Raw genomic sequence first — 16,084 nt, forward strand, 5'->3', positions numbered from 1 at the left:
GGTGGCCAGTGGAATGCTTTCAGAGGAAATAAAAATAGCCTGAGATAATTGGGCTCTGGGGCTCTGGTTTAAAACATTTTAATCTACACTCTCCAAGTTCAGTCCTTTGGTCTTATAGAATCTTTAACAGAGCTGCAGCTCCTGTCTCTTATCTTCTTTCTCTGTCTTCCTCCCCCTCTCCTCCAGCTCACACTGTTTTGATGTCCTCCATCCAAAGATCACCAGGAAAGCCGCTCTGTTGTGTTACTTCACACAGGAGTCCTTCTGGTCATCCAGGATAGAGAGTGCAGACAGCGGGGAGGAAAGGGTCCATCCAAATACAGCCTGGTGAGCTAATACCTGCTGGAGCTACTTACAGGAGCACTCACAGGAACATGGGCAACTTGGGCAGCTGTGTCACTGCAAAGCCAACTCCAACATGGGTAATGTTGCATAAATCCTGCACTCCCGGAGATCCCTGATATCTTACAGTTCCACTGACCAGCTTCCTCTCCCCCATCAATTGTTTGTTTCTACTGTAGCCTCTGATGGTGGCGGGAGCAGGGGTGTGTGAGTATTTCTTGTAAGTTGCTTGTGGATTTCATGAGCTTCCCACCTCCCTACAGAAAGACTATTTCAGTTTGGAGGTTAACAGCTAAGAGACTCTGGGGCCAATCAGATTGAATAAATTGCTCCAAGCACTGGGAGAACCTACATTATGGTGTCAGAGATCAGAGATCATTCACACCAAGTAAAAGTGTGTTTTAGCTGATGTGTGTTTACCACCTGAAATTCCTATCGAAACGGTAGACCCCAGTATCCCATATGTGGTTGTATTGTTACAGGAGATGACTGGAGAAAAGTGAGGTCACAAAGGTGGGCTCTAACACGACTGGAGTCCTTGTCAAAAGAGATTAAGGACCAGTGAGATGGCTCATCAAGTAAAGGTACTTTCTGCCAAGCCTAAGGACCTCAGTTCTGTCTTTGGGATCCACAAGGTTTAAGGAGAAAACAGGCTCCCACATGGTTTCTGCCTTACATGTGCATGCTATAGCGCACGCGTGTGCGCGCGCGCACGCACGCATACACACACACACACACACATACACACACACACACACAAAGAGGTCTTTCTGTTGGGGAGAGTGGCCTTGGATGGAGCAAGGAAAGCAAGGGGAAAGTGCTGTAATTACATTTTAATAAAATTATACAGAGTAGGAGAGTTAGCCCAGGGATGAAAAGCATTTCTTTTCCCTCTTGCACAGGATTTGGGTTCAATTTCCAGCACCCACATCATGACTTGCAACCATTTGTAACTCTAGCCTCAAGGAATCAAAGCCCTCTTCTGACAGTTTAGGGCAAGGTAGTGTACATACCTACATATAGGCAAAATGCTCATATAAAACTCCCACATTTACATGGCTGGAATGAAGCCCAGTGGGAAGAATGCTAGCCTAGCATGCACAAGGCCTTGGGTTCAACACCTAGTACCTTATAAATCTGGCACGTTGCTTTATACCAGTAATGGCAGCACATGGGAGGTAGAGGCAGGGGAAGTAGAAATTCAAGGTTATTTTTAGCTATATAGTCAGTTCAAGGCCAATCTGGACTACATGAGACTATGTCAGAAAGAAAGAAAGAAAGAAAGAAAGAAAGAAAGAAAGAAAGAAAGAAAGAAAGAAAGAGAGAGAGAAAGAAAGAGAGAAAGAAAGAAAGAAAGAGAGAAAGAAAGAAAGAGAGAAAGAAAGAAAGAAAGAGAGAAAGAGAGAAAGAAAGAAAGAGAGAGAGAAAGAAAGAAAGAGAGAAAGAGAGAGAGAAAGAAAGAAAGAAAGAAAGAAAGAAAGGAAGGAAGAAAGAAAGGAAAAGAAAATAAGGAAGGAAGAAAGAAAGAAAGCATCATGGGACATGAATTTACTTGGTATATTGGCTGGTTGTACATTCACTTGCCATGAGTTAGTCATTTGAGAGGAAGGAACTTTGACTAAGAAAATGCCTCTGATTCCTAACAGAGGGAGATATAGACACTAAAGTAGCCACTTTCTGAAGCCAGGCGGACTTCCAGAGGAGGGAGGGGCCATCAACTCACCCCTAAAATCTTCAACCCCAAATTTGTCTTAATTACAAGATTGGCAGGGATAAAGATGGACTAGAAACTGAAAGAACAGCCAACCAATGACCATTCCAACTTGAGACCCATCCTATGTGAAAGAACCAATCTCTGACACTATTAATGATACTCAGCTATACTTACAGACAGGATTGGAGTATAACTGACTCCTGAGAGGCTGTATCCAGCCATAGATGGAGGCAGATGCCGAGACCCACAGCCAAACATCAGGCAGAACTTGAGAAATCTTGTGGAACAGTGGGGGATAGAAGTGAGCAAGCCAGAGGTGTCAAGGATACCACAAGAAGACTCAAAGAGCCAGCCTGGGACCATGGCAGCTCACAGAGCCTGGGCCACCAACCAGGAAGCATACAGGAGTTGGACCTAGACCCTTACATATTTGTAACAAATATGCAGTTTGGTCTTCATATGGATCCCCTAACAAATGGGGTTGGGGCTCTCTTGGTCTTTGTTTATGCCATTGGATCCCCTTCCCCCTACCTAGACTGCTTGGTTGGACCTCAGAGGGTTCATGCTGGGATTAGATGCCCCAGGGTAAGGTGGTGCCCATGGGGGTCCCCTTAAGAGAAGGAGAAGTGCCAATGGGAGAAAGGATTTGTAAGGTGGGACTGGGAGGAGAGGTGGAAGGAGGGCTGTGATCACGATGTAAAGTGAATAAAAAAATAAAAATAACAAAAAAAGGAGAGAGAGAGAGAGGTCCACAAGATGGGGAAGTAGAAGCAGGTATTGTCTTAATTTGTGGTTGATGGTGGAAGATGCTGGTGGTTCCATCCCTGGGCGGTGGTTCTGTAAGAAAGCATACGACTGGGCAGACCATGTGGATCAAGCCAGGAGGCAGCATCCTCCCCTCCCCCCCCCCCCGCCCCCGTGGTCTCTCCCTGTCAGCTCCTGCCTTCAGGTTCCTGCCCTATTTGGGTTCCTGTCCTGACTTTCCCAATTGCCTTGCCCTGGTGTTTCATCACAGCAGTAGTAACTCAGACTAAGACATTTGGGTTATTATTTTTTTTAATTTTATTAACTTTATTATTAAAAAACCTGACAAATAAAAATATATCATGCAAAGTTCACCCAGCTCAGTGAACTTCTACACAATTAGAAGCTGCGGAGCTTCATGCTGGATTTTACACTTTCACTATTGAATATATTTTTATGCCCTTATCTACCACCCTAAACTACAAATCTTTAACAGAGTTAGGAGTTGAAAATAAGAAAGTGGGCTAGCTCTAGCTGGACATTGGGTGTGTATGATTTGGTGTGTTAATACATTACTTTATAAGAGGGCAGGCACGCCAAGCAAAGAAGTTGTCACTTGAATGGAAAAGAAACGGTATGGGATTTTGAGTACATCCTAAGTGACAGGATTAGTTATTTTTGCATTCATGTTACCAAAATACCTGGCAGAAACAACATAAATTGGAGAAACAATTTATTCCAGCTTGGTGTTAGAGGGTTTCAGTCCGTCACGGCAGGGAAGAGAAGGTGAGGAACAGCTTATGGTAGCTGGAGCATTTGGCAGAAGCTGTGCCACAGTAGACCAGGAAGCAGAGAGAAAATAGGAATCAGGAACAACCTTGAAGGGTCTGCACCTAGTGACCTACTTCTGTCAGATCTCATCCAAAGATTGCACAGCTTCCCTAAGCAATGCCACCACCAGGAGACAAGCGTTTACAAGAGCCTGAGATCCAGCAGGGATTTTAAATTCAACTCACAAAAGCATCCTTTGGGGTTGTTGGACTCCTGAGGAGGCTGTTTTGGGTAATGAGACTCCCTCTCTCCCTCCCTCCTTTCTCCCTCCCTCCTTTCTCCCTCCCTCCTTTCTCTCTCCCTCCTTTCTCTCCCCCTCCTTTCTCCCTCCCTCGTTTCTCCCTCCCTCCTTTCTCCCTCCCTCCTTTCTCCCTCCCTTCTTTCTCCCTCCCTCCCTCCCTCCCTCCTTTCTCCCTCCCTCCTTTCTCCCTCCCTCCTTTCTCTCTCCCTCCTTTCTCTCCCCCTCCTTTCTCCCTCCCTCGTTTCTCCCTCCCTCCTTTCTCCCTCCCTCCTTTCTCCCTCCCTTCTTTCTCCCTCCCTCCCTCCCTCCCTCCCTCCCTCCCTCCCTCCCTCCCTCCCTCCCTCCCTCCCTCCCTCCTTTTTCTTCTGTTTCAAACACTTTTAACTAGTCCACTCTGGCCTCCTTCAAGCTTGTATATGGTAAAGGGTGGCCTTACATTTCTAATCCTCTTGCCTATCCTGAGTTCTGGGATTACAGGTATACACCACCACATGCAGTTTTATGTTGTGCTGGGGCTCAAACCCAAGGAGGCAGCAACCCCCAAAGGTGCCACCTTTGTCCTAAGTCCTGCTTTCCCTCTTCCTTAGATGTGATCTTGTGGCTATTCTAGGCTTGGAAGATTGCAAAGATTGTCATCTCCAGGCTTGGGCAAGAGTATTTGTCTCTGTGGTTCTATCTGTCTCTGTCTTATCATCTGCAGGAACATTGCAGGCAACAAAAGAGAAGCTTACCTGTGCAGAAAGCATCTGCAAGTGAGAAAGAAAGCTTGGATCCTGTCAGGACTCTGGCTAGGAGGAGTTCTAATGTTCCCAGAACCTCTCTCCTCCATGGTGCTTTCTATTCATGTGTGTGATGCGTTACCCCTTGCTGTCCTGCCTGACCCTCTCTGCTCTTGTTTGCCTACCTTTCCTTGGACCAATCTCTCCCTCAGGCAGCCTTCTGGCTGTTCTCATTTCTAGGCAGAAATCTCACTGCCAGACTCACATAGATCCTGCTCTGAGCAATCTATGGTCCCTGCAAAGGTGGCTTGGTCCAGTGTTCACAATGGCACCCTTCCTACCCCAAACCTCTGGGATGCACATCCTTATTTCTCATTTCATGCAGGCATCAGAATGTTTTAGAATATAGATAGGATGAAACCAACAGATAAGAAAGAACAGACATTGATTGGGTAGTTTTAGTAGACACGGTGACATATAGTGTCACACAAAACTTCATGGAGAAGCACAAGTCTTGTCAGGAGGTACTAGGGATAGGGGACTTGGTGAGCAAGAGGCATTATTGTATTATCCTAAAATCAACTTTAGGATTAGTTAATGTTGAATAATTTCTGTGGCTCTGAGGACATTAATGCCTGCTACTTTTTTTTTTTTTTTTTGAGTGTTGATTGATAGGTTATTTCTCTGACACCAGTGAAATGAGCCAATCCAAATCAGAGTAGATTATATTAAAGGCAGGTTTATTAGGAAGCTGCACTCAGGCAAGTTCAGTGGCCCTAAGGATTGAGGTCAGGGAAGTCTCCGTAGGGAGAAAGTGAGGCTCACAACCCACAGCTGAGGACAGATGCCTTAGAGAAATAGAATTGACAGAATGTTTTTGTTGTTGCTGTTATTTGTCTTGAGACAGGGCCTCAAGAGTAGATATTATATAGGGTTTATTAGATTGGTCTGTGCAATATGGACTGGGTAGCTGTAATGGCTGTCTGGACACTAGAGAGGATGAGAGCCCAGTAGTCCAGTCCACCTAGCTGGATGCCTCAGCTGTCTTAATCTAGCACTGAAGGCCTAGAGGATTCATGGCGAGCCACTGACTTTCAGTCCACAGGTCACAGGAAATGACCTGCCTCAGATAGGCGTGTCTTTTAGCTGAGCCCAGGTCCAATCAAGTTGACAACCAGATTAAACCTCACAATAGATGAGTTGCTTGGCACGTCTAGAAAGTTAGTCCTCTACAGAGTTTTGGAGACCACAAGAAGTCAAAGCACAAGCAAACAAAAATAAACAGGCTGAAAGTAGATGATTCACATGCAAAACCAGTTAGTCGGGAATCCATTGGTTTTGGAGGGAGATGTTTACCTTGCTACCTTAACTCAACCTGACTTTTTGTAAGGTATTAGGTTTGCAGTAATTTGTTGCATAGATTATCTCTAAAGAATTCACAAGCAACTTTTCATAGGATTTTAGCCTCCAAGATGATACTTGCTCATTATTGTCCATTCCCTACCTCTCCACCCCACCCGCACCCCTGTCTTTTTTCGGTCATAACACTGACACGCTGAATACTGATATCTAGTGGTACTACCTAGAACTGCAGCCAATGTCCCTTGAACTGGGGCAGCCTGCTTCCTCTTGGAATGTTTCAGCCTCAGATAGGGACATTTCCTACAGTAGTTCCCTGGGATCCCTCCTCTTTGAGCTGTAGAAGAAACAGCTAAACGGCACTGTTTCCATATGGCTATATAAATCTACTCCCCCCTTTTGATTTACTTTTAGTTAATAAGTTTGTTTTTGACAATTTCATACATGTGTATACTATATCAAGATTGCTCTCACCTACTCTCTCTTATGTCCCTCCAATCCTTGCTATGTTCCCTCCTCCCTTCAACTCTTGTACTCCTATTCATGTCTTTTGGTTTTGTCTGGAGACTCAAATTTAACCAGTGCTTTCAACACCTGTTTGGAAGTATCCACAGGAACCCGGTGGAATCACCAGTAAGTAGGTTCAGAACTCAAGACAATAACTCCCTCTCTGCAGGAATTTATCAATATCCAGGGTGAGAAATCTATAAACAGCAGTGCCAACCTGCCAGGCAAGATTAATCCTCTTGTGTCATAGAAGCGTGACTGCTATTGGGATAACCAATCATTCTCTGATTAGATTTGAGGTCTTCTACATAGGAGGAGATCCATGCTTGACACTGCAAACCTGGTCAGAAACACTCAGCTGGGGAACTCATAGATTCTCAGAGGACAGTACATACTGTGGCTCAGCTAGGTTGACATAGCATCACACTACCTTCTGAATATATTTATACCCACAGAGAGCTGTGACTCAGCCTTAATCAAAGAAACTTGTCTTTGTAGTGAATGGTGGTAAAAGCAGAAACCCACACTGTATAAAGTGCTGAGAATGATTGACAGTTGATTGCTCACCTCTCAACAAGGCTTTTGTATCTTGCCGTGTCGGACTTAGGGAACATTACAGGTGAGGAGGAAGAAAGAATGTAAGGGCCAGAAGACAGGGAGAGAAGGGCCCTGAAATGCCATCTTCTGGTTATGATGTAGCCATGGGTATGATGCAGCCATGGGTATGATGTAGCCATGGGTATGATGCAGCCATGGGTATGATGCAGCCATGGGTATGATGCAGCCATAGGTATGATGCAGCCATGGGTATGATGCAGCCATGGGTATGATGCAGCCATGGGTATGATGCAGCCATGGGTATGATGCAGCCATGGGTATGATGTAGCCATGGGTATGATGCAGCCATGGGTATGATGCAGCCATGGGTATGATGCAGCCATGGGTATGATGCAGCCATGGGTATGATGCAGCCATGGGTATGATGCAGCCATGGGTATGATGCAGCCAGTGTAATCCTGAGCTTACTGTAGATCACATTACCTGCACTGGGTCTGCACAAGACTGGCCTCGTCAAAAGACAGTTCCAGACAGGGAAAAGTCTCTCGGGACCTTCATGTTTAACATTCCTGTCACACTGTGGGTTGCTGCAAAAGACTAGCTTACATCTGGCTTCCCTGGAAGTGGACAAAATGGATGAGTGGGTGGGGAAATTCTAGAATGTTCTGAAAATTGTCTTTCAGGCTGCAGATATGTAATCATCTTAATCCCGACATAGTGAGGAGAACAAAAAAGGGAGAGATAGATAGATAGATAGATAGATAGATAGATAGATAGATAGATAGATAGATAGATAGATAGATCAATCTAGTTCTAGGGTATTTCCCACCATATAGGATGCTAATGCCATTGTGGAAGCTTCAACTTTACAACTTTAAAACCAATCACCCAAAAAGGCTTATAAATGCCATTTAATTCAAGGTTGGGATTCATAATATAAATGTTTTTATTTTTCCCACAGGGGAGCATGAATACAGTTCCTCACTACCACCAAGTATGCAGTTGAGTTTCCTGAATTTGGGGAAACCGTAGGGGTTAGAATATCAAGATGTTCTGGATGTGATGGATAAGCCTCACCCCAGGAAAACGACCTTTGTGATCATGGTATCTCTTCTTCTAGGTAAGTATCCTGATACAAACTGTGGACACGACTCAGGCGGTGGTGGCTGTGGATTGTGAGTAGCACACAACCTTCTCCATTTGACCACACACGTAGGAGGAGAGACAGAGTATGGATATGAAGGTCTGATGGGGCACAAAGAGGGACCTGCTTTATTTGGAATATCCAGGAGAAGTATTTAAAACATTTTAAATTATTTATTTAAGTGTATGAGTGTTTTGCCAGTATGTATAAATGTGTGTGTGTGTGTGTGTGTGTGTGTGTGTGTGTGTGTGTGTGTGTGCACCATGCGTGTGCAGGACCCACAGGCCAGGTGTCAGATCTGATCCAGGCAGATGTCACAGCAAATGCAAAAGCCCTGTACAGGGCTGAAGACTCTGAGGACATTTTGGGGAGAGCTGGTTGAAGTGAGCTGGAGAATTTCTAAAGCCTGGGTCTGGGAGCTGGCGGGGTGAGCTCTGCAGTAGTCACAAGTATGGTGGTAGGACCTTCAGAGGTTATTTCCCGGCAGAAGAAGGTGCTGCAGGATTCTGAGCACAGCAGTAAGGTTCTGAATGGAACTTGGCAAGAAATGTGTGTGGGCCTCGGTGCTGCAGATGCATTTGCTCCAGCAGGTGAGATACAATTAAATTATTTTATTTATAGCATGACAGGCACGGAGTGATGCGCCACCAACTAAGAAAAAGACAGCAAAACTTAGCAGCTCCTGTATTTTAAAATGCATATTTTGTCTTTCCTCTCCTTTCTCTCTGTTGCTTTTCCTTGTAGGCTCATTGAAGAATACGATGAAATCATTTTTAAAGAAATGTGCTAGTCCTGATGACACATGTCTTTAATCTCAGTCCTTGGGAGGCAGAGGCAAATGGATGTCTGTAAGTTCAAGACCAATCTAGTATCATATCAAGGTCAAGGACAGCCAGGGCAACATGGAGAGACCTTGCCTCAAACACACACAAAACCCTCCCCAAAACCACCACAACAACAACAAACCCAAAGAAACAAAAACAAAACAATACAAACCAAACCAAACCAACCAACCAAAAACAAAAAAAGGAGGGGGGGTGGAGATGGGGGAGGGAGGGAGAGAGAGAGAGAGAGGAGAAAAAAGGAAAGGGGAAAGGGAAATGGAAGGAGAAAGGGAAAAGGAACGTTGGTTGGAAGCTTATGGAGTGAGAGAAAGTCACATGAGATGATCTGAGCAAGAAAGGGATGGGAAAACCCAAGTCCCTTTGTCCATGGACATTTGCAAGTAGGGTCCTCAGTGCCAACCAGCTGTCTGAGGTTAGGGCTTTTTAGCTAGCATTATCACCTCCTAAACATTCATGACCAGAGAGATGGCTCCATGAGTAAAAGCACCTGCCTTGCAAACCCAAAGGCTGGAATTGGATGCCCAGAACCCATGTGAAAAAGCCAGATGCTGTGGTGGGATGCATGTGAAATCCTACTACTCCTATAGCAAGATGAGAGGCAGAGTTAGGCGTTTGAGGCCAGCCTAGTCTCCAGGACAGCTAAGACTATGTAGAGAGACTACTGTCTCAAAACACAAAAAGAGAAAACATTTTAAGGGGGAAAAGGCAGCTTGAGAAATGGTTCAATAGCTAGAAGTGCTAGGTGCTCCTCTAGAGGACCCAGGCTCAATTCTATCACTTAGATGCTTATGAACCAGCTGGGCTGGGTACACGGCATGGTGGAAACAAGAGTGTGCCTCAACAAGGTGGAAACAGAACCAGCTTCTGAAAGCTTCTGATATCCTCTTGATATCCTCTCAAGCACATGTATACATTGTTGTAATTGTGTATGTGTGTTTGATATGAGTGCCAGAAGACAACCTTGGGTGTTGGTCCTTGCCTTTGTCCTCTTTTGAGATGGGGTCTTTTTGTTTGCTGCTGTGTACTACAGGCTAGCTGTCCCACAGGCTTCCAGGGATTCTTGTTTCCATCTCCTATCCTATTGAAGGAGTGCTCAGATCACAGACCCATGCTACCTTCCCCAGCTTGTGTGGGTTCCAGAGATTTGAACTTATGTTCTCAAACTTGTGAGGTAGGCACATCTTCTCAAGCCCACAGAAAGATCCGTGCCCTAAAGAACGAATTCCCTTTTTCTTCTCTCCCATGTTAATCTGCTTTCTGACCCTGGATTTGCCTTCTGGGTGTCTCAAATGGACTGGAGTCATGCTAACCATGCCCTGTGAGGTCTGCTTTCTAATCACAGAGTAAACATATTTTCAGATATCCTCTAATAATAGGGGACTGTGCAGGTTAGTTTTTGTTGACACAAACTATAGTCACCTGGGAAGAGGGAACTGCAACAAAGGAATTGCCTCTATTGGACTGGTCTGTGGGCATGCCTTTTGGGTATTTTCTTGATTGGTGATTGATGTGTGAAGGGAGGGTCATCCCTGTCCTGGTGGCTTTTGGGTTTATACAAAGGCAAACTGAGCCAGCCAGTAAGTGTTCCTCCATGGTCTCTGCTTCAGCTCCTGTCCCCTGCTCCCTCACCTTGGGCTCTCACTTGAGTGTCTTGTCTTCCATGGCTTTCCTCCATGATGGACTTCAGTTTGTAAACCAAACACATCCTTTCCTTCCCACGTTGTTTTTGGTCAGCATTTTATCACACCACCAGCGAAGCAGACTAGATCAGGAACATAGAAACATAGACTGGGTAATAATCTATTGTGTGTGTTTTATCACTCTTATTTTTTCCTGCCATGATGGTTGTCTTAGGTAGGGTTTCATTGCTGTGAGGAGCACCATGACTATGGCAATCTTATAAAGGAAAACATTTCAGAGGTTTAGTTAATTATCATCACAGCAGGAAACCAGGCAGACATGGTGCTGGAGAAGGAGCTGAGAGTTCTACAGTTTGCTCCGAAGGCAGCAGGAGGAGACTGTGACTCATACTGGGTGTATCTTGAGTGTGTATGACCTCAAAGCATGCTCCTATAGTGACACACTTCCTCCAACAAGGCCACACCTACTCCAACAAGACTACCCCTCCTAATAGTGCCTTTCCCTATGGTCAAGCATTCAAATACATGAGTCTGAGGGGGTTATTCTTATCTTATCAAACCTCCACAGTGGTCACATTTCTTCAGCTGATGTTACCATTATTATGATTTCTGGGGTGTTTCCTAGGGGTATGGGACTTCCAAATGAAGAGAAGGAGGAAGGAAGAGGAAGGAGAAAAAGAAGGAAAAGGAAAAGCAGAGGACCAGGAGGAGGAGGAAGAGAAGGGTGGGGTGGGGTGGAAGACTAGGTCTATCTGTGGGACCTGAGTGTGAGTTTAAACTTAACTCCCTCCTAGTGCGTTTGTGGCTTGGCTGCACAAACACATCAGTTTCCATTCCAGTGAAAAGAGTTAATGGCTCTTCCACAGACACTCATCATAGACTAACTCTCTTGACCTTCACACCCATCCTGTGAGTCAGACACAGTCATTAATGCCATTCTGTATTCAAGAAAACAGATGTTCAGAGAAGGTGAGCCATCTGGCCACCATCAGGAAAATAAGGGATAGTAGAACTGGGATTTGAGGACCGGTTGTGTGGGCCCACAGCTAAATCCTGTAACTCCAGGGCTCCACAAGGAAGTGGGAAAATTGTTAGAAGTAACCCATCAGTGGTTGAAAGTGTAAGCAAAACATGATATGACCATGCAGTAGAATATTATTCAGTCCAGCTTGGTGGTATAGACCTGTTAGCACAACTTTTCAGAAGACTAACACAGGAGAGGATACAAGTTCAAAACCAGCTTGAGCTCCAAAGTGACCTAAAGATTTTCCTAGGAAACTTAGTGAAACCCTGTTTCAAAACAAAACAAACAAACAAACAAAAAAGGTGGTGGTGGGGGATCAGGGATGTATCTCAGTGGTAGACCACTTGCCTAGCATATTTCAGTTCTTAGGTTCCAACCAGCATTCCACAAAAATAAATGTTACTCAGCCAGAAATGGGATGAATATCGATACCTGGAACATGGATGCATATGATGAGAGAGAGAATCCATGTATATCAAAGTCCATGCCAATAGAAGCAGATCACTGATTTTCAGAGCTGGGCCCAGGACTTGGAATGATTGCTTAATGGGATGGAATCTCCTTTCAGGGTGATGAATTTGTCTTGGAGTTAGGTGAAGTATGGATATACCCATCAATTTACACATTTAAGTGGTGGGCCAGTGAGATGGCCCAGTGAGTAAAGGCACTTTATGATAAACTTGAAAACTTTAGGTCAGTTATTGAAACCCACTGTCTCACTCAAGTTGTCTTCTGACACTCACATGTCATGCCCCCCTGCCCCTGCCTCACTATACAATAAGTTGATGTTAAAGAAAATTTTAAAATAGTTAGCGGTTAGTTCCACGTTTTGTGAATTTGGTCTCAAAAATGAACAAAACCAATAATCAACAGCACTAAAACAACAACCCTGTGTGACGAAACTTGAGAGGCATATCTAGAGAAATGACATTCCAAGTTCTTCAGAGGACCTAGGAGTTCCAGAGCTCAGCACTCACCTAACAGAAATCCAAGCGAGCATTCGCACGTGTGACTGAGCCACAATATTGATAGAAGGAAGCTCACACCTGGTGCTATGAATCTGGCCAGGAAACTATCGAGGAGCTCACAGGCCATGTGCCTACTATTCTGCTAACTGGATTGTACTGGGTTTTGTCAACTTGTCACACACCTAAACATAGCTGGGAAAGAGGAAATCTTTTTTTTAAAATGTATTTTAATTGAATATTTTATTTACTTACATTTCAAATGTTATCCCCCTAACTCACCCCCTGCCTCTGCTTCTATGAAGGTGCTCCCCCCCATGCACTTCTACCTTCACTGCCCTAGCATCCCCCTACACTGGAGCATCAAGCCTTCATAGGACCAAGGGCCTTCCCTCTCACTGATGCTAGACAAGGACATCCTCTGCAACATATGTAGCTGGAGCCATGGGTCCCTTCATGTGTACTCTTTGGTTGGTTTAGTCCCTGGGAGCTTTGAGGGGGAGCAGGTCTGGTTGGTTGATATTGCTGTTCTTCTTTTGGGGCTGCAATCCCCTTCAGCTCCTACAGTCCTTCCCATAACTCCTCTATTGGGGTCTCTGTGCTCAGTCTGATGGTTGGCTGCAAGTATCCGCATCTGTATTGGTTAGGTTCTGTCAGGGCCTCTCAGGAGACAACCCTGAGCAGGTGATCCTGACTTGTATAAGAAAGCAGGCTGAGTGAGCCCTAAGGAGCAAGTCAGTGAGTGGTATCCTCTATGCTTTGGTTCCTGCATTGACTTCTCTTATTGTTGGACTGATACTTAAATGTAAGATTAAATTAAGTCCTTTCTTCCCCAAGTTGATTTTGGCCATGGTATTTTATCACAGCAATAGAAACACTAACTAAGACATGGGCATAGTATCTATCAAATGCCCTCTTCATTTCCATCTCTACACCCAATGATTAGTGTGTTGCTCATACTTCAGCAGAGAATAAGTGAGTGTGAACTGCTCGGCCATACGTGGAGAGCCTTTTGGGGGGCTGCTTGGCAGGAATCTGACATTAGGCCATGATGAGGAGGTAAGCTCAGGCAGGCATCTGACATCAGGGCATGATAAGGAAGGAAGTTCCAGCAAGAATCTAACTTTAGGTTATAATAGGAAAGTAGGTTAAGGCAGGAATTTTAATCTTAGGGTGGAACAAAAGAAGTAGGCTTAAGGCAAGATTTTGGGCTTGGACAAGGAAGTGGGCTCAGATATTTTGGTCATTCTGTCAAACCCTTGGAAACAACTGTCACAGGAGTAATCACTGGACTTTGGTTATTGCTTTGCTAGTTCCTTATTATACGGCTTGACCTTAATACTTGCATGTAATTAAAATGGTATAAAAGCAAATTGGGAAATTAAACCTGCCTTCAGTCTCGGAATTGACTGTGGTAATTCTACAATGTTGTCTAATTGTCTTTTTTTTTTTTTTCTTTTTAATCCTCACTCCTGCACTGAAGAACCTGTTGACTGGCTGAATGGGCTTGGTCAGCCATAAACAGGACATCTCTATCACACTCATTCTCCAAGGCCAAAGGGATCATCATCATGCAGAAGGAGAGAGGCTGATTCTGAGAGCCAGAGGCCAGGCAGGATGCAAGCAAAACTGTCTTCCAGATACAATAGGACTGATGTATTTTTTAAATTTAACTTTTTTGCTTATTCTCTTTACATCTCGATCACTACTCCCTCCTAGTCCTCCCTCCCACAATTCTTCCCCATCCCCTTTCCCTTTCTCTTCTGAGTGGGTGGGGCACCTCCTTTTTATCCCCCCACCATGGCACTTCAAGTCACTCTGAGGCTAGGTGCTTCCTCTCTTACTGAGGCCAGACAAGTCAGCCCAGCTAGAAGAACATATTCCACATGCAGACAACAGCTTTTGGGATAGCCCCAGTTCTAGTTGTTTGGGACCTACATGTAGACCAAACCACACATCTGCTACATATGTGTGGGGAGGCCTAGGTCCAGCCCACGTATGTTCTTTAGTTGGTGGTTCAGACTCTGAGAGCCTCAAGGAGGGCATAAAATATAGAACTGCAGTATTTTATGAACTAAACAGGAGCTGTTGATGCCTGTACAAAATCAAGCATTTGACAATCCAGCATGGTGGTGGGAAGGGCTCACTAGTCCCCCTAATTAGCTGAGGAACTGTTGACAACTGATGGCTTCTGGGAGAAGCAGAGTCGGTTTTCTTTAGAGGCATGGCCCCTAGTAAGTCCACTAAGCTCCAGTGTATGACCCTATACAGATGAGTGTATGAGTAGCAGAAATTGTGCTTTGAGGATTATTAAAAAATAAACAAACAAAAACCCAAGAGTAAGAAAGGGTGAAGGATGGATCTGAGAGGAGTTAGGGGAGATGGGTATGATCAAAGTACATTGTATGAAAGGATGAGATTCTCAAATAATAATAAAAAATGCTATATTATAAAACCACTCGGGGTAAGCTGCTATTGGAAGAGCTCAAGCAGGATATGAGTAGATAGTCATTGTCAAATTCTTTCAACCATTATGTTTGAAAATTTTGCATATTGAATTGTTGAAGAGCTCAACCTTCTCCCCCACAGGACTGTCAGTCACTTATTTACAGAAAAGAAATCCTCCTTGGGCACCTGGCAGCAAGTGTGTGGGAAGGCAGGAGGTACAGGAGGGTTTATTTAAGGCATCACCTTGGATGGTGTGCACAGGGACAGATCATGATTGCCATCTTTGGCTCTGAGCATGGAAGTTCTTTTCCTTTTCTTTTTTTGGAAAAAGTTTCCATCCATCTGGGGCTTGTTGGGGACTCTTGCTTTACCTTCTTTTATGGAAGCCAAAGTACTTGTTTGCCCACTGTTACCCTATTGAGTCAGTTCCGTACTCCACCTATCTACGGTTCTATGTGCGGCTTCTCTGGGGAAAGGTAAGACAGAGATACAAAGAATGATGGTGTACCTAGTTGCCCATTCTCCTTTCTTTCCTTCCCTCCTCCTTCTTTCCCTCCCTTTCTCTTCCCTCTCTCTCCCCTTTTCCTTCCATCCTTTCTCCTTTCCTCTCTTCTTCAATTTATTCATTCCCTTGTCATTGAAGCGGAGTCTCGTGATCTCATGGAGTTCAGGCTGACCTTGAACTCTGACCTCCTGCTTTCACCTCTGTAGTGCTGGGATTGCCTGCACTCTGGTTTACCTGACACTGGGGATGAAAACCAGTGCTTTGTGCATATTTGGCAAAGACTCTAACATTTGAGTTATACCTCCAGCTCTAAACAGGAGCATCTTTCACACTAGGATATCCCACTGGTCCAAATTTGGAGCAATAGTCTCTGTCTTGCTTCCTCTGAGTCATTTTGAGTAGGGATGATAGGGGATGGGATATGGTAGCAGGGTCTCATTCTTTAGCACAGGCTGTCTCTGAAATCCTGGCAATTCATCTACCAACCCTCCTGAGTGT

At 44.7% G+C, this 16,084-nt stretch overlaps 1 protein-coding gene and 1 non-coding gene across 7 annotated transcripts in view; one reads left to right on the forward strand and one right to left on the reverse strand.

Moving 5' to 3' along the window:
• The window catches only part of Lair1 (leukocyte associated immunoglobulin like receptor 1), a 98,717-nt gene that overhangs the window by 10,116 nt on the left and 72,517 nt on the right, over positions 1 to 16,084 (forward strand). For 4 of the 6 annotated variants that reach the window (XM_085842422.1, XM_085842417.1, XM_085842418.1 and 1 more), the window contains exons 2-4: positions 187 to 327; positions 7,977 to 8,135; positions 8,904 to 9,007. The gene's annotated coding sequence lies outside the window, so the exon portion shown is untranslated. Of the gene's footprint in view, positions 1 to 186; positions 328 to 7,976; positions 8,191 to 8,903; positions 9,008 to 16,084 lie in introns of all 6 variants that reach the window. The other 2 variants (XM_085842419.1, XM_085842420.1) reach the window with 2 other exon arrangements.
• Positions 7,972 to 8,143, reverse strand: LOC115031608 (U1 spliceosomal RNA). Its single transcript, XR_003837283.1, has one exon. It is a non-coding gene; the product is annotated as a U1 spliceosomal RNA (small nuclear RNA).

This window comes from Mus caroli, unplaced genomic scaffold (assembly GCF_978045245.1).
Source record: "Mus caroli unplaced genomic scaffold, Mus_caroli_1 scaffold_8, whole genome shotgun sequence".
NCBI classification, from domain to species: domain Eukaryota; kingdom Metazoa; phylum Chordata; class Mammalia; order Rodentia; family Muridae; genus Mus; species Mus caroli.